The sequence below is a fragment of the Phocoena sinus genome, chromosome 11, assembly GCF_008692025.1.
Source record: "Phocoena sinus isolate mPhoSin1 chromosome 11, mPhoSin1.pri, whole genome shotgun sequence".
NCBI classification, from domain to species: Eukaryota; Metazoa; Chordata; class Mammalia; order Artiodactyla; family Phocoenidae; genus Phocoena; species Phocoena sinus.
In genome coordinates this window covers 29,941,183-29,963,297 of record NC_045773.1, presented here as the reverse complement: position 1 = coordinate 29,963,297, position 22,115 = coordinate 29,941,183, and positions in this window count along the sequence as shown.

Below are 22,115 nucleotides of genomic sequence, written 5' to 3'. Positions count from 1 at the left end.
TGACCATAGTGGGAGACTAAAGCCTTAAGATCTGGAATCTGTTCTGAAAGACACTCCAAGCTGAGTGGGGCAAAAAAGCTCACAGCAAACTCGTCCATTTTTCACAAGTGCCCTACTGTAAATGGGTTCTCTTTGATGGCTTACAGGGGAAAAAAAGAAACCTATCAGAGAAATTCTAAATGAGACGAGCCATCCCAATCTGCCATGCCTCTTTATGTTGCAAGGGGGTCTTGCTGGAGATGGGTGGGAATAATAGTTTTAAAAGGATGATAAATGTGCCATTCTTTGAATGGACACAAAGCGTAAACAAACCCTTTGATCATCAAATCAGCACACATGAAATTAAAATAAAGTAGACTTGGAAATGATAAAGTTATGATTATACAGATTTTAATTAAATCGATATTGACAGTGTTGGAGGCTAAAGTCAAAGGGAAGCTGGCCCCTGCTCCCTGTCAGAAGGTAAGGCCACCTTGAGCAGAGTGACATTTGGGATGGGGATACAGCCTGTGGGTGACATGTACCGAGATTGCCAAGTAGGCCCCGATGGCCCTCGTACTTTTGCTGTCAGTTAAGGGCAACCACACCTGCCCTCATGCAGAAGCTCAGCAGTCTCACAGCCCCGTGAAGCTTCTTCAGAGATATTCTGACCCATTCCCTTATTTTACTGCCCACTGCCAGACCTGAACTGATGTCTTCCATCTTTCTTATACTTCAGTTTTCTGTTTGCTTTTCTCTTACGGGATAACATACAGAAAAGTGAACGCATCCTAAGTACACTCTTGATGACTTTTCACAACTGAACACATTTGTATATCTAGCACCCAGTTCAAGAAAGAGAACATCGACTAATTCCCAGAGGCACGCTCTGTGGTCCCTTCTCAGTTACTAACCCCCTCCCAAGGATAAGCTCAACCTGACTTCTGACAGCACAGATAATGTTTCATTTGTTTCTTGAGTCCATCTAAATGAACTCCTTTTCTGTCTGGTGTCTTTTTGTCAACACCGCATTTGCAAGATTTATCCATTTTGTCGTGTGGAGAGACAGATGGTGCATTTTTTATTCGTTGCATAGTATTCCTGTGTGTGCGTACGTGTGTGTGCGTTATGTCTGGGTGTAATGTGTACATATCTATCACAATCTGTCTTATTCGTGGGTATTTGCATGGTTCCAGTCTGGGACATTTCCTAAAAGCACTGCTATTAATATTCTGTTATTGGTCTCTGGGTTTGTACATATGTGCATTTCTTTTTGGCCACAGAGAATGCATAAGCTCAGCTTTCGTAGACACTGCCAACAGTTTTCCAAAGCAGGTGTACCGCTGTGCAGTCCCATGCTTGCTGACATTTGGTGTTTTCTGCCTCTCTGATTCTAGCCATTCTAGTGGATGTACGTGCTTTTTCATTTGCAATTTGCATTGTGGTTTTAATTTGCATTTTCACGTTGAGTAATGAAGTGGAAACAGTCTTTCGTATGTGTATTGGCCATTTAGACATCCTCTTTTGTGGGCACTTATTCAAATACTCTGCTTATTTTTTTATTTGGGTTACTGTCTGTTTTCCCATTGGCTTGTGGGTAGTAGTATACCATTTTGCTGTGCCTGTTTCATCAATGGGGAAATTTTTTTAAGTTTTAATATTCATTTTTTGATATAAAATCATTTAAATATCTCCCAATCCTCATGTTATTTCATTAATTATCCATTATTAAGACAGAGCATTTATTGAGCACCCTATCTTTGCAAGGACAGTGCTAGCTATTACGTGTACAATGGTGAATAAAACAGATGCTGTCCTCACCCATCTGGCACTTACCATCTAATGGGAGAGAAAGACAGTAAACAAATATATATGTCACTGAAAGTTGTGGCCAATTACAAAAGTACCATGAAGGATTCCAACAGGGTGGAAGGATAGAATGGATAGGCTTCTTTTCAGTTCCAAAGACTTCTCTGTCATTTAGTCTGAGATCTGAAGGCTAATAAAAATGCAATGTAAACATAAGGGAAGATTATTCTGGGCAGATAGAAGAGGCTATGATATTCCCTGAGGAGGGAAAACATTCTGCATGTTCTAAGACTTAAAAGGATGTAGTGTGTCTAGAGCATGGGTCAGCAAACTTCTGTAAAGGGTAAAATAGGAAATACCTTGGGCTTTGCAGACCAGATGGTCTCTGTTGCAACTATTCAACTCTGCTGTTGAAGCATAAAAGCAGCTAAAGACAAGATGTAAACAAATGAGCGTGGTTGTGTTCCAATAAACTTTATTTACCCAAAACAGGCAATGAACCAGATTTGATCCATAGGCCATAGTTTGCCACCCCTAGTGTAGACAATGGAGAAAAATGTCAGTCACTTTCCTGGACTACCTTCGTAGGCTCCCAGCTTCTACTCTTACTCCCCTACAATCCACTCCCTGAACAGTATCCAGAGCAAATGTTTGACAGTCTTAAATTAGATGATACTCTTCTCTGATTAAAACTTTCTGGAAGCTTCCTGTTAAACACAGACCAAAATATAAAGCTGAGATGGGCTTGGACTAGATGGGGCAGGGATTTGTAGCCATTGATTCACAGTCTTGATTTCAGAGTGTAACACAAAACCTGGCCTTGCACCTCTGTGCTTGGGATCTGTGGTGACTGTGGGCATGGAAGGGAAGGGAGGGGATGTGATATAATGTATGGTCTCAACTGTTCCTCAGCTCAGAGCAACCTTTCCCTCTTCCAAAAACCCACACATACCTCGCTCTGTGCGCTTCTCGTTGTCTACCTTCTATTGTTCATTAATATGAGAAGCCCTCTATTTGCTGACTTTTGTCCAGTCTGCCTGTATCCACGGTCCAGCAGCAGAAACGTGGTACTTGAATGAATGATGGCTATTACTTCTGCTCTAGCCCCTTCATGCATAGTGAATAAGTCATTGAATAAAAGAGTGAGTAGATTGGCTTTTGCAGAAGAAAGAAGTACCAAAGATGATCCTGGAGTTTTAGGCCTGAGGGACAGGGATGGGTTGGGTCTGTCATAACCGGAAATCAGGAAGTCAGGTGAAGGTCCTGGTTTGTCAGGTGTCAGACATGATGGATATCTGGTGTGGGCCATCAGCAGTGTCCAGGGGCCAGGTAGAAATGAGGTCTGGAGCTTGGGAGAGAGATCTCGGCCGGATCTGTAGGTCAGGAAGAATCTATTTCGGTAACAGAATTGCATCTAAGACTGTGTTAAATGCTGAGATATAGAAAGAAAAGTGGTCCAAGGACAAAAACTATGTTAAAAGGTAAGAGGTGAAGAATAGAAAATTTTCCATGAATGGCAAAACTGAATGACTATAATATTTCTAGGCTTCCAAATAATGAAGTTATTCAATAGGAGTGAAAAACTGATAAGTCCCTCAAGGTCAATGCTACAATTATTCATTTACTTTGTTATGAAGTTACATTCAAATTCATGAAATAGCAAGAGAAGTCATTAATCTAGATTCTTAAACAAGCTACTTTTTTTTTACATCTTTATTGGAGTATAATTGCTTTACAATGGTGTGTTAGTTTCTGCTGTATAACAGAGTGAATCAGCTATACATATACATATGTTCCCATATCTCTTCCCTCTTGCGTCTCCCTCGCTCCCACCCTCCCTATCCCACCCCTCTAGGTGGTCACAAAGCACCGAGCTGATCTCCCTGTGCTACGCGGCTGCTTCCCACTAGCTATCTACCTTACGTTTGGTAGTGTAAATATGTCCATGCCTCTCTCTCGCCTTGTCACAGCTCACTTTTTTAAATTAAAAAATCAGCCATCTCTTCTTCTTTCTACACTAGAGTACTGTGAAAGAGCACAGAATACTACATTCTTATAAAAACTAGGTTTAGAGTCAAGTGGGGCTTGAGATCGAGTTCTGATTCTACTACTCACAGCCTACTTGACCTTAAAAAATATCTTCACTGCTTTAAGCTTCAGTTTCTTCTTCTTTAAAGTGGGATGCTTATAGTGCTTTCCTCAGAGCATTGGTTGTAAGGGCTGGATGAGATGATCTGTATAAAAGGCCCTGGAACCAGCAGGGCACAAAGAAATAGATGTTAGCAACTATGACTTAGAATCCATCTTCATCATCATGGTAATGAACTCTGTCTCTGGAAGTTCTTGATTAAAACAGCACATACAGCGTAAGGGTATCCTTAACAGCTGGACACTTAACCTAATCCCTCAGTTTCCCCACCTGTAAATGGAGCAAATAATAGCATTTCCTTCCCAAGAATTAAAGAGTTAATAACATTCAAGTCTCTTAAAATAGTCCCTGTCACATAAAAAGTTCTTAATACGTATTGTTTTATAATCAGTTTCATCATTACTATTATTATTGATAGATCTGTAGTCATTTTAAATCAAGACACAATGCACCTTTTATTTAGTTACTATCTGATGTCATCTTAGGAGTACACCCATAAGGGTGGTCATAGCATGCAGCATCTGAAACTCAACAAATGATTTCTGACATCTCTTCTTGAAAGTCCATAAATTTGCCCCGAGGTAGCCAGGTTAATAGGAAATCATAGCGGACCAGTTGCAGTAGGAAGGAGCTCCCAGGTCTGTGCCTCAGTTCTCATCTCCAGCTTTGAGACCCCCTCTCATCCCCTTCTCTCCACCCCCAGCGCCCCTAGTGGACGCAGCTGCCTTATAGTCTGGGGAGAGATTTGGACCGTAGCCCACGGGGAGCTTGTTCTGGTAGAGCTAAAGATTCCACCCTAGGCAGCAGGGAGCTGGCAGGGCATCGCAGGAAACAAGGCAGGGCTCATGGGCCAGTAGAACACTGAGGATTGAGGGGACCCAGAAATGAGCCCCCAAATTGAGAGCATTATAAGGAAAAAATTATCCCTGAGCAGGGAGCTTTGCGGATCTCGACAAAAGTAGTCGATGAGGAATTGCAGAGAAGCAGCCTGGGAGGGTGTCAGGAAAGACGAATTCCCACATCCTGCCTGGGAGTGAACTACAGACCCAATTCAGTGATTAGACCACTGAGCCCTGGCAGGGCTGCAGAGCAGCATTGGGGGTCTCAAGATGCCTTCCTGTATCTCACCTGCTGCAGCGAAAATCACAGACAGTCCCAGCTCCAGGCTTGTCTCTGCTGCTTCCCTGCTGTGAAGACACCTCTGGGCCTCAGTCTTTCACATGTGAATTGGGAATCATAATAGGATCCACCTTATAGGATTATCGGTGGGCTCCATATATGAAAGGTGTGTAGAAGCGAGCCTGGCACATGTGTTTGCCATCACCATCATCATCACATCATTATTGTAAGGGCAAGTCTTCAGGAGAAGCTTTAGTTCTAGAAGAGTCACGTGGTGAGGAGAAGCTTTGGGAAGACAGAACAGTATGTTGGTTTAGAGCAAGGGCCTTGGAGTCAGGCAGAGCTGTGCCCAGATCCGGCCTCTCACACTTCTTACCACCTGGATAACACACTGGACAGGTTATTTGTCTCCTGAGGCCAGTTTCCTGATCTGAACAACGGGAGTGGTAGTCATCCCTGCCTCACACTATTGAGAGGATTAAATGACAGGAAGCATGAAAAGCGCCTAGCACAGGTCCTATGTGTATCAAGTGATCCGTAAATAATAGTCATTAAAAAACGGAGACCCAAAACATCATTCCCAGCTGTAATGCGAACTCCAAACGGGAAGGCAGAGGCATGGAGCTGAGCACGGGTCCCGGAGTCGGACTCACACCAGGCGAGGCTTGGAAAAGGCCGTCCCATGCTGCAGTGGTTTCCAACCATTGCCTCTACTGCAAAAGGCTCTCGGCCCTCCCCTCTGGGCTGTCAAAAAATCAGTAGCTAAAATGAATGTAAGTCCTATGGGGAATCATGCGGGCTGTGGGGGTGCATATTATTGCCACCCGAGGGGAGGGAAAAGAGGGGAGGGCGGGGCAGGGAGAGCAGACTGCTTCCAGGGCCACCCAGGAGGCAGTGGTTATTCTTGGAGGGGGTCATGGCCTCTATCTTTGCCAACACAGAACACTTTGCCTTCACTGCTGGAAAAAAAAAAAAAAAGAAAGAAAGAAAGATTCATAAGGGAATTAATGAATAAGCCAAAGAAAATTCTCGTCTGCCTTTTAATTATAGAAGAGTGATTGCTATGCTAATCATAATCAGCGTCAAGGTCAGAAGTTTCCACCGCCCCGGAATGAACATTTAGAAAATCAATTAACCAGAATATCAATGCTATTTCTGAACTCCCAGCTCACATGTGTTCGAAATAGAATGCTGTATCTTTTAAGAGGAGCCATAACATGTACATACACTGATGGCATAAAAGTCACTCCGAAGCTGCTGATGCCCAAGGCACAGGGGAACCACTAGAAGGCCGACGAATCAGCACGATGGTTTAGACTGCTAAGGTGAAGACTGGTAATGCATTGGTCTGGCTTCACCCTCAGTGGGTGTTACTCTACAATGTGTTGAACATGCTTACATCTCTGGGTGATATGGGTGATGCAATACACACGTATTTGGAGAATTCAAATTGTTTTTCATTACAATACAATAAAATAACCTTTTCATTACAATACAATAAAATAACCTTTTAATGTCTATGGTTTTCTAAAGTTAGAGGCCTACCTTACCTCATACACAAAAATAGATTCCGATTGTGAAACAAAGCAAAACAAAAGTTTAAGAATGATACTGATTCAATGAAATATTATTCAGCCGTAAAAAGGAATGGAGTACTGGTAACATGATACAACCTAGATGAACCCTGAAAACATTATGCTGAATAAGGGAAGCCAGACCCCTGAGGTCGCGCATATATTTATAATTCCATTCACGTGAAACATCCAGAACAGGCAAATCCATACCCATGTAAAAAGACAAACAGCAAAAAAACCCAAAGCAAGTGCCAGGAGACAGAAAAAGGCGTAATGCGGCCACTCATCAAAAGATTCCTTCAAGTCTGTAAGAAAAAAAGACAAGCCCAGAGAAAAAATTGGAAAATGATACAAATAAGCAGTTCATAGACAGTGACATATAAATGACAATAAACACTTCGAAAGATCTTCAATTCGTAGCCAAGGGAAAACGAAAAGAGAAAGAGTGATCATTTCTCGCCCATCCATTTGGCACAAATTTAAAGAGGAAACTGTGTTTTTGATGATGTAGGGAAAGGGCAAAATCAAACCTTGCTAATAGAGGTGTGACAGGCCAAAACATGCTTGGGAAATAATCTCATAGGATATATACAAATTTATATATGCCTCCCTTTAAGCCAGCAGTTCTATTCTTAGAAATGTACTCCAAGAATAAGAATATAAGTATAGTTTAAAAGATTTTTGTACTATAGCATTATTATTATTTTATTTTTGCAGTACGCGGGCCTCTCACTGTCGTGGCCTCTCCCGTTGTGGAGCACAGGCTCCGGACGCGCAGGCTCAGCGGCCATGGCTCACGGGCCCAGCCGCTCCGCGGCATGTGGGATCTTCCTGCCCCGGGGCATGAACCCATGTCCCCTGCATCAGCAGGCCGACTCTCAACCACTGCGCCACTAGGGAAGCCCACTATAGCATTATTGATGGTACAATAACAAGAAACTACCTGAATGTCCATCCATCAGTGAACAGTTAAGTAAATCTATACCTACATATATCTATGCCGTGGAATATTAAGCAACTATTAAAAAGAATGTGTTAGAAACATACGTATCCATTTGGAAAGCTGTTATATTGTTAAGGTTAAAAAAAGTAAGTTTCAGAGTAATATTTTTTAAAAATATGAGAAAAAAAATAAATTGTGTGTGTGTGTGTGTATATATATATATATATTCTTTTGGGGTTTTTTTCCTCTGAAGAAGAGTCCCGGTCTTCCCCACTGGTGTGTTAGAAAATCCAGCAGTTACAATGAATTTCATGAAGTCTTGGTGCTGGTCACAGGGGTACATGGCTACACATTGGTAGCAGGCCAGGCCATGTGTCCACGCTCACACCTGCTCGTATGTGCCTGGATCAAAGAGGGGAGGTAAACATTCCCAGTGGCAGCGGGCAGAGGAAGAGAAGAGTATTCATTTTTTGGTATACACTTCTGTACTTTTTTCTGTACTCTGTTTAGTGAGTATGTATTATTTTTGCAATTCAAGGAAAAGAAACCTCCAAATAATATGTAAATAATCTCTGATTTATACCTTCCACAATTATCATTTACAAGCTGCAGACACTTTTAATGGCCAGTATTTACCTGTGATTACTTAGAATTTCTTTAAAAGAACATAAAAATGGCAAATACTACATTTTACCTAATATTTTTCCCTTGGCCACCAGAGAGAATGGCCTGAATGAAGAAACCGAGGCTCTGGGAGACTTTCCGATTTAGCTGAGGGCTCAGAGGTCACCCTGCCCCACACCTGACCTGCTGCTTAAAGCCCTGCTTCCCTGTCCAGGACCTATGGGATGAGTTCCATCCTGGGAGCTTCTCCCTTCTCCGGATGGCCTGTTGCAGATTTAAAAAGCTCTGCTCTCTGGACAATTCTTTCTTAGGTTGAGTCAGATCTTCCTGCCTTAGGGTCCCCATAGCTGAAGTGGTTTAGAGCACAGGCCTTGCAATCAGGCCCAGGGTTGTGCCCAGGCTCCACCACTTAGCACTGTGTGACCTTGTGCAGGTTGCTTAACTACTCTGTTCCTCCATTTCTTCATGTGTAGAAGAGGGTCACGTGTCCCTCACTGGCATAGTCAGGAGGGTTAGATTAGATCTTGTCTGCCAAATGCCCAGCCCAGAGCTTGGCATGTTGTAGGCTTTCAGTAAATGGTGGCCACCCTGGTTAGTCCTGGAACCACAGGTAGAAGATGGCTTCTGTCTGTCTTAACACACGGCTCAGAAGTAGCGCTTTCATTCAATAATTCATCTGTTCGTTTGTTCATTCATTCATTCATTCATCAATTCAATAAATATCCAGAGGCCATACCGTGCCTACAGGATCCTATACAGTCAGGCCGCACACCCTCAATCTCCCTGTTAAACCCCTTACCTCCCACCCTTCTCTCTCCTTACTCATCCACTTTGGCCACACTGGCCTCTTTGCTGTTCCTTAAACATGTTCAACAGCTCGTGCTTCAGGGCCTTTGCTCTGACTGTTGGTTCTTCCTAAAATACTCTTCTCACCTGTCGGTCACTTCATTCACGTATCTGCTCACGTCATTCAAAGAGAGAAGCTGTCCTAGAACACAGCACCACTGCCTGTCATTCTCAGTTCTCCTTGTTCTGCTTTATTTTTCTTCAAAGCACTGACACCTATCTCTTTGTTTTTGTCTCTCTCCCTCAATTAGAATGTAAGCCTCACGATCATGGGGACACTTTTCTCCTTTGCGTCTCCAATGCCTTTAGAAGAACCTGGCACCTAGTAGGCATTCAGTAATAATTGCTGGGTGAATGTGTTATCCAAAATATGTGAGTACTTCCTGTGAGCCAGACATGCTTGTACAGAGGGGATCAAAAACAGCAAGGTGCTTTCTGCTTCAGTTATAACAATCCTGTCCTGACACGACATGGTTTTAACAAGCCAGCTAGCAGACTGTCATAGTAAATGTTGTTTATGTACAAGGCATCTTTATGCGTAGGGTAATAAAACAGCACTGCGGTGCCAAATCCTCAAGTTGAGTGACTGGTTAACTGTTAGACCATAAATAATTTGAGTTGGTGAGAAATACTTTCACTCCAGCATGTGGTGGTACGCTGTCACTTCCCTGGATCCCATCTGACACAGAACATTACAGACTAAACACGCAGCCCTACGTGGACTGTGGCCTAGCATTGTGGGCCTGAGACAAAGGAGGGAGGACCCTGACAAATGAGGGGTGTGGGGCTGTACCCACAGCCAAGCTCACGAGCTGTGTTTGCTGTGTGCATTTGTGCAGGCAACGACATGAGACCACAATTTTGTCCCAGTCAGTGGGCCCTGAGGACGCTGGGAAGGAAGGGTCAGTGCCTGTCCTCCAGGACTGGAAACAACCCGCCGCTCTGTCCGGCTAATACTTGGGCAGCCTCTTTACACCAAGACCATTGACCTGACCATGAATGTTTCACATACTCAGCGCTTTGAGCAGTTCAGAGTTGGAGCACGACAGACCCGGGTTTAGGAAATCAGGCTCAGCTAATTTCTAGCCCTGTGACCTTGAGCAAGTTAGTTGACCTTTCTGAGCCTCAGTTTCTACAAGTCTAAAATAGGATGAAAACCATTACGATTTCATAAGTAAGGAGTGAACATGATAACGCACATCGAGCATTTGGTAGAGTGCCTGGCAGATTGCCAGGGCCCAGCTCTCATAGTCGTGCTTGTTCAAATGAGCTTTAATATCTGATTTAAGAATCCCCTCCCATCTCCTAAATGAATGGCTGCTTGTATGTCACATAAGACAAGCATGAAACAAACATAAGACAGACACGGAAATGTTTCTCTGACTCCTAACGTCATCGAGATAGTCTCCAAGAGTGTACCCACGGGGCAGAGAATCCCTGTGGGGTAGATATGATTCAGGAATGCCCCAGGTCACATCTGAACCAAACAGTTCATTTAGAGCTTCAACCATGTTAACTTAGTGATTCACATAATGTGTGGACATGTTATAGCAAGAGACACAGCTGAGAGGCTGGGGTAAGGGCTCCATATGACCACTATATGGCCTTGGGAGGTCCCTTCCCCTGGGAGCCTGCATTTCTTTTTTTTTTTTATAAATTTATTTTATTTATTTTTATCTGTGGCTGCTTTGTGTCTTCATTGTTGTGTGTGGACTTTCTCCAGTTGCGGCAAGAGGGGGCTACTCTTCGTTGCGGTGCACGGGCTTCTCATTGCGGCGGCTTCTCTTGTTGCGGACCATGGGCTCTAGGCACGCAGGTTCAGTAGTTGTGGCACAAGGGCTCAGTAGTTGTGGCTCACAGCTCTAGAGCGCAGGCTCAGTAGCTGTGGCTCACGGGCTTAGCTGTTCCACGGCATGTGGGATCTTCCTGGACCAGGGCTCAAACGCGTGTCCCCTGCATTGGCAGGCGGATTCTTAACCACTGTGCCACCAGGGAAGCCTGAGCCTGGATTTCTTAATTGTGCATTAAAGATGTGTCATGCAGGTTGGTTGCTTGGCCTGAGGCGACCCAACAGGGGAGCTTACCCGCCTCTTTGTCAGGGCTGATGGCTGACTCTGGGAGGGCTCACACCAGGGAGTGCTTCCCAGAACTTCTGCTGCCAGTATCCTTGTCCTCTCCGTGAGCCACAGCCATCCTCCTGCCTCTGCAGCAGACCCTCCACTAACAGGGCAAGTCTGCTGGTGATGTATCCCCTCAAGGTATTTGTGTGAGAAAGTCTATTTCTCCTGTATTTTTCAAGGACAGCTTCTCTGGACATAGAATTAAAGGTTCTCTCTGGATGCCATGTTGATTAGAGACTGCAGGAGAGTAAGGACAAGCCCCAGAAGCCCAATAGTTGATTCAGAGAAGTGATTTACTGAAACCTGTGCCTCCTCCTCAGGACGCAGAGCAGGGATTGGTGAATCATGGCCACAAATCAAATCAGGCACTCAGCCTGGATCTGTGGGACTGTGAGCTAATAATGGTTCTCACGTTTAGAAAGGTTGTTGAAGAAGAAAGAGGAGGAGAAGCTACAGGAACTGTATGTGGCCCACAAAGCCTATGATATTTAAAATCCAGAAAATGCTTTCCAACACCTGATGTAAAGCATGTGGCTGGTAGGAGGTCCTCAACAAACTTTGGAAGAGGAATACATGAGTAAACTAGTTACTGAAAACATTGTAAAGTGATAGGTGTCCAGAAACATTTATGCCTTCACCCTTAACCTTCACAAATGATGCCAGTTCCATTGAGCTATTGAAAAATATAATAGCCAATAATAATATTGGCTTTCAAAACAATAAACCAGAAGGCATTTACTCACATAAGTAAGGTCATAAACAACTGTCAAGTAAAGTTGAAATAGCAACAAGTCAAATAATAACAGAAAACGTTTGTATAGATTTTTAAACCTTACAAAGGATGTTCATTATCTAATCTTCAAATCAACTCCATGAGCTAGTTATTATTTTCCCATTAGAAATGACCACATATTAAATCCTTAGTGATTGCTCAAGAAAAGCTGAAATCTTGAGTGTTACTTCTGTTAATGCCAAGGTTGGTTTTTTTTTTTTTTCCATGGGAACATTGGGTGCTAAAATCAACAGGGATTTTCAGCTCAAGATGGCAGACTAGGACACATATTTACTTTCTGTTCCTCCTGAAACCTATTTAAATAAAAGTGTAGAAATACCAAAATTAATAAACCAGTAAAAGCCAGGAGATTGTGGAAGTCATCAACCACAGAAAGATTTCAACACATTTCGAAAAGGCAAACAATGAAATGGAGGAGAGATGAATAAAATAATGAAGAAAAGGCTACCCTAAGTAGGGTCTGCACAAAGCCAGTCAGCTTTTGCTGAGCTGTGGTTGTAGTAAAGGGCAGAGGAAAGAAGAGGGGCTGAAAACAAGGAGACAAAAGTCATTTTAGGAAAAAAAGTTCATTTAATGAGCTCCAGGGAACACTCAGCCTGCTGCCATACCAAGGCACGAATTACAATGGATTGTTGGTACGCAAGACAAGAAAACAGGGAACCAACAAAACAAACAAAAATCAAGACACTGTTTCTTACTGAACTCTTCTCAAATGAGGTCAAGGAATTATGGTTCAATGCCACAGCTGTAAATCATTTCTGCTCCTGGAGAGGTTAGAAAGGGCTGATAATAGTTACCCTTTTTTTCAGACAGAATTTAGGTCTGAGCAAAACCTTTTGTGTCTTCCAACCTCCAAGTTTCTTGGGGATGGAAGTCCAAATTTGCTTTGATGTACCATAAAAACAATCTCATGAGCAGAGAGCCAAACTAATTTTGTAATATATGAATTATGCCCAGTGTGATTTTAAACTAAACTATACAAATAAATTTTTACTGATCTATATGATTCTGGGTCCTGAAACTTCTACATGTCACATGCCTGATACATAACACACAATGTCAGCCCCAGGAGAGAGAAAACACTCCAATGAAGCAAGCCAAAGAAACAAGTTTGAAACAAGGTCAAGTGATGTGTAGACCAGGATTGTTCAATTCTTTCCTGTCATGCTGAAGCTTCCAGCTCCCAAATAACAACACATGCTTCCCTTGTCCTAGACACCCGAGAGTATGTCTCCTCTCTTGGGCATAAGAATCTCTAGAGTTACATATGTGTAGTAAAGAGTGGACCCAGCCGGCATACTCAAAATGACCAAATTGTGCTGATCATACTTTAAACCAGTACGTCGCTCCACGCTGAAGTTGCAATAAATGATATATTTGCTTTCTAGACACGAATGAGACGCCTTACTGGATATACTCCAGGAAGGCCAGAGAAACTGGCTTCTAATCCATACGGAATAATTCACTGGTGAATTTCTTTCAGGATAGGCCACGATTTATCTAGAATATAATCTTTACATATCTGGAACCTTCAAACTAGACCAAAGGGAAAATTAAGGCTAATTGAGGCTGCAAGCCTCAATTAGAAATGTGGGATGGTGCTATGCTGACAGCTGGTGGTCCCTGACCTGTATCTGCTGAGACTAGAACCCAGTGTGGCAGATGACCAATTCATGAGCTGAACAAGAGAAGACCTCCTACAGGGCAGTGTGTGTGTTCATTGCAGGTATGGCACTTAGGGCTAAGTACCAGAAGGACTACAAGAATAAAAGAAAAACAAGTAACACATGAAGCATATATGATAAGGAGGCACCACGGCCCAGAGCACGAGCTCTGGAATCACACGGGCTTGGTTCGAATCCCGGCTAAGCCACTACCATCTGTATACCCTGAAGAACAGTCGAAGGTTTAAATGTTGTTTTACCAAATTTCAAAAAAGAGGTGAAGAAAGAACCTATCTGCCAGGAAGGGACATTGTGGGGTGCAGTATCCAGTCGGGTCAGGGCTCTGCATCCCCTGCTCAGAAGGCTTTGCCTCCTGGCTCATGGTGATGCTGGCAGCTCAGCAGCCCTAGAGAAGGCGCTCCTGTCTCCAGGCCTCGCGGAGAAGCTGGGGAGGTCCCTGGAAGAGGCGGCCACACCCTGGAAGCTCTGCGTGCCTCCTGCACTCAGCTCTGAGCAGGCTCTGGCCTCTGGGCCCCGTCGGGGGGGAAGGGCTAGCCAATACACACCCAGGGGCTGACGGGCCTGCAGAGCCAGTGCCCAGGCAGGGTGAGCTCTGGAGGAGAAGGCTTCCACAGTCCTGAACAGTCTCCGCATGGTGGCCCCTCTGGTGCCAAACACCTGCCACCCACAGGGAGAAGTCCCAGCTATTAGAACGTCCAGAAGGGGTCGGGCCCTTGGGCCGGGTTTCTCCACGGGCTGGGCTTGCTGTGCCCCCCATCCCAATCCCCACCCCGCCTGCCCTTTCTCTGTGACACGTACGATGGAAGGTCACAAGCGCCAGGCTGAGCCGTCCAGCGGGTGCTAGACCTCGAGAGGAGTTAGAAGCTAGGGAGAAGCTCTCCCAGTTTCACACTCTATTCTCGGATCGCTTGGCGCACAACCGGTTCTACGTGAGCAATTTGCTTTGTAAATTTCGTACCTGACTCCGCCGCCGCTGGTTCCGCTGCCGGCCCCGCCGTGGGGCTCCGGTGGGCTGTCACCCACTGGGTTTGCCCTTCTGGGAGGCTGCCACATCTGACCGGTACCACCCCACTGCTCCATCGCCTGCCTTCTGCCCTGGTCGCAGGCTGTCCCACTGGGATCGAGTGCCTTTATCGTCTGCCTTTTACATCGCGCCAAAAAGGCAGGATCCCTGGGGCTTCCCTGGTGGCGCAGTGGTTGAGGGTCCGCCTGCCGATGCAGGGGACACAGGTTCGTGCCCCGGTCCGGGCAGATCCCACATGCCGCGGAGCGGCTGGGCCCGTGAGCCATGGCCGCTGAGCCTGCGCGTCCGGAGCCTTTGCTCCGCAAGGGGAGAGGTCACAGCAGTGAGACGCCTGCGTAGCGCAAAAAAAAAAAAAAAAAGGCAGGATCCCATCCAGCAGGCCAGGTACTCCCACCTGGGGATTCTTCCCTTGGTGAACTGAAGGGACTCGCCAAAGAAGCCCGTAATTGCTGTCTGCTCGTAGTTCTATGATGTTCGACCACTCGAGAACCGTCAAGATTCCTCCACCGGTGCAGATTTACCCTCCTGCATTCACCACCTGAGCCGGGTAGACAAGGTTAGGAAGCTGGTACTATCCAGTCGCCTCCCAGTTCCTTGCCGAAAGGAGAGTGAGGTGAAGGTCCAAGAAGAGCCCCGAAGACGCATGGCAAAGATGGAGGATCACACAGAGACTGAAGGGGAGGACGATCGGAAGAGGGGCCACCGTAGCAGTGGGGGTATACCATTGACATCTAGGCCCCAGGACACCAGTGGAGTCCTCACTTCCCTCAAGTGCGATCCTGAGCCTCTGGACCTCCTTCCCGAGCACCCAGAAGACAACTTGAGTGAGAACGCCCAGATGTCTCCAGTGAGCTCCTCCTCAGAAAGCCATGTCGTCTGCTCAGATGGAGATCCTGGAGATGTCCTGCCTCCTTGGAAGCCTGAGTCCCATGCCATGGTGTCCTCTGTCCCAGCCACACGCTGCTCCCTGCTGCTGGAGAGGCCAAGTGCTGGGTGAAGACCCCCGGCCCAGCTCACCAGGCTCACTGATGTCTGAGAAGGAGCTTCAGCGTGAAAAATCTTCAGACATCCCATCAAGAAGCTCCCCTTCCCTGGTGTCTACCAGCAGTAGGCCCTGATTCCCCTGCCGCTTTTTCTGCCACTGCCGGGGCTGAGGTCGCCCCTGCCACTGACATGGGATCGAGGTGAGCTGCCCCCTCGTCCTAAGCTTCCGTGCTTAGCTCTTGCCCCAAACCCAGGCACCTTGGAGAAGAACACTGAGTGCCAGTGGATCAAGATCCTGAATAATATAAGGAAGGTCAGGGAAGACTGCAGTGCCCCTCAGCCTGCCCCTTCTCTCTCCCCACTGTCCTCACAGACTGCAGACTCCCTGCCCCCGGCCACTCACACTTTGCAGGTCCCTGCTACTACCACCGACTTGGCCGACCTATATTCCAGGTCCCCCAACGGCACATCCACTGTGCCATCCCTGGTTTGACTGTTAACTTGGCCACCCAAGCTCCCGGCCAGTTTTCCCTAGTCTTGGAACTGGCAGGATGCCCACTGCTGTTTTCAGAGCTTCCTCTCCCCCTATGCATTTGCCTCAATGTTCCCAGTTTTATGTATATATATATGTCAATAAAACCTTGTTCGTATTAAAAAAAAAAAGTGTCATCCAGAAGTTTTACTTTTGAGCAGTCCTAGAACACCACGGACCCAGAACCCCCTTTATTAGATGCAGGTTCACTATCTGAACCAATCCTTATAGCAAACAGATGTATAACATGTATTATCATTGAGGATTGAGATTAAATAGGATTAAATATTATATATGTATTATTAAAAATATTAAATAGGAACTGTATTCAAATAGGATTCATCAAATGGTAGCAGCGGGAACACCAGAATTTTCTGTTCCTCCCTTATGCACCTCTGGAGAACTGATAGTTTTCCTAAAGGTGGAACTACTTGAAAACTCCCACATCTGCCTATAAACTTTGATTTTGTTCTTATCTTTAGCTTGGTGATCCTCAAACTGTAGCTTATATCAGATTTGCTACACGTGGTTGGTAATATAAAATAAGCATTTTCTACTTCATGGGTATTTAAGGGATTTTTAATGGTATTTTGCCCATGTACAATTTTCCTCTTACTTTAGACTGTAGCCCCAGTAGCACAGGGTTCCACAATGAAAAAATACAAAACAAAACACTGAACCAGATAATTTCTGCTGTTTCTTCTCTGCCCAGAAAATAAAGGTAACAGTAATGGCTATTTTAGCATAAGATACTGAAAATCAAATTAGGTCACATTCCTAAAACCTCCTGGCACACTGTCTCTTAGGAATGTTTGTTGCTGGAACGGCCTGGGGGTGAGTTGTAACACAGGTATTTTTGAAGCATCTGAGCCACACCCCAGATCTCCCTGCTAGAATGGGAGCGTGACCTGGATAGGGCTGGCTCTGAAAATCCTGATGCAGCAGGGACAGTGGAGGGAGGCGGGGCTGTCGGCCTATAGAGCAGAAGTGGGAAAGGAGGCTCCGGGATAAATGCTGCCTCAGGAAGCAAAGGGCGGGGCTCGTGGAAGCCCCAGAGGGTTAGGAACTTGGAGGGAGGGGGAGTGTGGGAGAGGCTTCAAGAATCCAATCCTAAACCTGGATGTGCGGCTCCCAGGCATCTTATGGACATGTCTCCCGTGATGACCGTCCTTTCCTCCTGCCTTGAAGAACCCCCAGGTTCAATCACAGGCCTGGTCACTTGTCAAGGGAGGACCTCAGCCAGTGGCTCTGTAGGTAGCTGCACCTTAGAGGGCCTTTGGGGGCCGTCGCTGTAAGGGACTCAGCAGCCAGGCCCTCAGGCTCTGGACACTTGGGCCAGATTGTTGGGGTGAGTCCCCAGAGGACTCTAGGCAATGCCTTGGCAGGTCTTCTAATATGAGTTCAAATCCCGGCTCTGCTTCCGCGCTCTGTCACACAGAGGTGTGAATGACAGCATGCAGCTGTGGTGGCAATGAGGCTTTCAGCAAGCTTTTCAGCAGTTTGAAAAAGCTTGAGGCAGGGATACCATTCAGGATGAAGCGGAGGCTTCTCTGAGACAGAGTTTGGTTCAAAGACACAGACCTACTAGAGAACGGACTTGAGGATATGGGGAGGGGGAGGGGTAAGCTGGGACAAAGTGAGAGAGAGGCATGGACATATATACACTACCAAACATACGGTAGATAGCTAGTGGGAAGCAGCCGCATAGCACAGGGAGACCAGCTCGGTGCTTTGTGTCCACCTAGAGGGGTGGGATAGGGAGGGTGGGAGGGAGACACAAGAGGGAGGGGATATGGGGATATATGTATATGTATAGCTGATTCACTTTGTTATAAGGCAGAAACTAACACACCATTGTAAAGCAATTATACTCCAATAAAGATGTAAAAAAAACAAAAAACAAAAAACCCCAGCAGCCTCTGATGTTTATACACATTCCTGCAAATGGAAATGTAGAGAATGTTAAACACTTTCTGAAATTGCACTGAATTTAGAAGGGCTGTGGCATAGCAAGATGGAGCTCCTGGGATGCAGCAAGTCCCCATCTTCCCTGGACAACAGTGAGCCGCTACCTGTCCTGTGAGGGGTACAGCTGCCCCTCCTCCTAACCTTACAGGGTGTGTGTGTGTGCGTGTGCGTGTGTGTGTGTGTGTGTGTGTGTGTGTGTGTGTGTGTGTGTGTAGATGGGGCATTTCTTCATGTTGATCTGAAGCCCAGCAGAAACCTTATACTCACTCCATGGGTTGGTGTGAAAACTAGATGAAACCATGAATAGAAAGCATTTGGCACAGTCTCTGGAATATATTAAGTGTCTAATTAATGGAAGTCGTCGCTGTTGTCCTTACTTCGTCTGGTGGGATTTGCCGGGAGGGGAGGGGAGAGGGAGTCTCAGGAGGATGAAGCTACCCAGTTAAGGGTCCAATTCCTCCTTTACGATCAAATTCCTGTCTGTCCACTTTGTGTAGAATAAGGCTCCAGTTCAAGATTCCCTGTCTTCCCTCAACGTGTGGCCTCTCCTGGTCTTGAAAGATGTTTAGGGGAGAGGTGAGCAAAGTCACCCCCCACAAATCCCAAAGAGCAGACACCTCCTTCATGCGGGACTGGCTCTATCTCACACGTTCCGGCACTTGTCACCCTGTTTGTGAGACATGAACGTCTTTCCCCTCATCCCGGGACTTTGGGGATTCCTTTCATAGTTCAGTGCCTGCATGCTTGACAGAAAATGGTGTCAACTCTTGCCATCATCTTTTAGTTTTGCTGAAAAAAAACAAACACAGACTGGACCCAAGGCCCATGAGTTCCTTGCTGGCCTATCAGGATGTGCTCTCTTCTCGGTCTGAGCTGACAGTGTGAAAGGTTTTGCCCTTGTCCATTTTCTGGGTCAGTGTCTGACAGCCAGTACTTTGTTCCCAGGCTACGACAATGGGAAGTGACAAGGACATTTTCTTGGCAGTGCAGGTCGTAGCGGAAGAGGGAGCTGACATGAATGCATACAGACCGCAGACAGGTCCGACCCCCAGGTGACAGGTACGAGGCCCGCCAGACTCATAGGAAATGCCTTCCTTTTTATCTTGTCTATGTTGTGTTTGAATTTGGTTGTAAGCAACAGAGCCCAAGTGAGGCTGATCTATGCAAAAGGTTATTAGCATTGCCTGGAAGGAGAGGTGAGCAGCTCACAGAATCAAGGAGAAGGGTGGACAGCGAGGCCTCAGAAAGGACAGACTGGAACACGCAGAGGATCGAGTTAGCAGAAAGGCCACCATGAGGGTTTATCTGCCCCAGGCTGCACGTGATCCACATTTCCCGGAGATAGGTTGATTGACCCACTGTGGCCCCAGGCCCAGTGGAAAGTGGAGTAATTCCCCACAGAAAATCTAAGTACTGATACCACAGAGGCAGTGAAGGGCTGGTCAGAAAAGGCAGTGGTGCCCACTGAAAGGACAGCAACTAGCCTTCCCTCTGAGACTCTCTAGCGCCTTTCAGCATTGGTCCTCCAGACCAGGTCAACGAGGGCAAGAAGAGGAATCGTTTCAGGGCTGCCATCCCCCAGAGAAGGTAAAGACATTCCATGGGGCCTGACCCCCCAGCCCCCGCCATTCTGAAGACTGTCAAGAGCTAGGTTCAAAAGGAGCATCTAAATTTCTGCACATTCCACGATCACTCCCACACACTCAGCAGGACTTGAATCTTGTTACTGTTAATTTCTTTCTCTCTAACCTCAAGCTCTTTGCCTGCTGAGTAAAAACTTTCTTATAAAACATGATTTGGGGCTTCCCTGGTGGCGCAGTGGTTGAGAGTCCGCCTGCCGATGCAGGGGATGTGGGTTCGTGCCCCAGTCTGGGAGGATCCCACATGCCGCGGAGCGGCTGGGCCTGTGAGCCATGGCCGCTGAGCCTGCGTGTCCGGAGCCTGTGCTCCGCAACGGGAGAGGCCACAACAGTGAGAGGCCCGCGTACCGCAAAAAAAAAAAAAAAAAAAAAAAAAAAAAAACACCGAAAAAAGCAAAACAAGCAAACAAAAAAAATCATGATTTGCAGGGCAGGGTGGAATAAGGAGAAGGAATCTTGTATTTAGAGCCAGAGGCCTGCCTCTCTCCTGAGCCTCAGTTTTCTGCTCTGTGAAATGGAGCAGAATGGTCGTTTCCTGTGCCACCTTACAGGAAGGAGGAGAGAATGAGTGTTCTTGAACGTTCTTTACAAACTGTGGTGTGTGTAAAGAGAAAACCTGATCAATATCCGAGAACAACAGTGAGTGTGGATGTACTTCATCAAATGACAGGCTGCCTGGAAAACAGTGGAGGGACAAAGTGGCAGGTGTCATACATACCCGAACATCAAATTTCAAGAATTCTTGAGAGACTCAAGCTAATACTGGAAAACAAAAGAGTTGGGGGCACCAAAAGAAATTAATTTGAGAGTAAAGAGCTATGGAGATTAGATGTCTTTCATCCATTTATTAGTCTATTCACCCAAGAAACAAAGTATCTGCTACTTGATAGACATTTTACTGACTGCCGGGGTTACGAGGTACATAAAACATAATCTCCTAACAATCCAAGAGGGAAGTTGGGAGTTTTGTCCCTAAGGAATATTTTTAGGGTTTGCTAAGATAGAAGCAGTCTTCTTGATGTCTTTTTTAAAAAGCTAGGGGGGAAAAAAGAGATGATACATAGTACTGAATACCTTGTGCCTTGGCTTCCCTGGGTTGGGCCTCTGAGGCAGAACCGGGGGCCCCGGCCCAGAGGAGGACCCCCCGTGGTATCTCTTTAATTCACTAGGAATTACCATGTTTCCACAAAGTCGGGGGGAAGTCATTCCAGCTACAGAAGCAGAATGAAAATTTGGACAATGAATTGCCCATTTCTCTCTCTTCTTTGAAATTAAAGTTCCCTAACCTTTGGAATCAACTAGAATTTTAACACCTACATCCAGTGTCTAGTTATAGCAGGGTGGCTGATGTAAAATGTATGAGCTAGTGGATATCTTTAATTAAACCATTATTTTTCAGGTTTGGACTTAATTTTATTTTGATGTATCTGAAGAAAGAAATTGGAAGCCCAAGCTAGTCTTCTGCAGGTCGCATCCTTTTTAGTAGAGAGGATTCAACTAAGAGAGATGATTTTAATTTCCATGTTGTTAGGGAAATACTTGGGGTTATTACATACTTACCAGAAGCAGTTAACAATTGGCAATCACTGTAATTGTTCAGCCACTTTCTGAGAATGAATTCAATTGCCTCTATAATACCTTTGATCATGCCATTCTCTAAGAATGGAGATGATTGATTATTCTATTGATTGACCAAAACCATGACAGGCAATGACATATATGCGCCTTTATAGTCTCTGGACTAATGAAAAGTATAATTAAATTAAAAGGGAACTTTTCCAAATGAGTGTTTCAGGACTGATATAGAAAATGTAGAGATGTGTGTGTGTGTGTGTGTGTGTGTGTGTGTTTAACTAAAGAGATTTGGACCAGGTGAAGAATCCCTTGACAGTGTTAAACCACACAATAAATTATAGTGAGCTTCCTCTGCAGCTTTCTGTGGTGATATGAGCACACTGACAGTGGAATTGAGCCCACGGGAAGTGAATGTGATAACAGGACTCCTTACAGTAAGAACTTGTGGTTGTAACATTTTAAATAGAATGTTTAATTACCTTTGGCTCTCTCCCTTTCCTAATCTCCCCCTCTCTTTTGCCCCGATAGGAGAATGTTGGAACAAAATGAAGAATATTCCAGAAAAGAGGAAACAAATAAACGCCCTTTAAAAAAAAACAAATAAATTAGCACATGAATTGTTCCAAATACAATAATGCCCTTTCCCCTTTTTCATTTAAAGGCAGTTTGCCTCTTATTTGACTGCCATTTCATCACAGATAATCTCCTCAGTCTGGTACCTTTTGTGTTCTTCAATTCATTGCAAATAAAA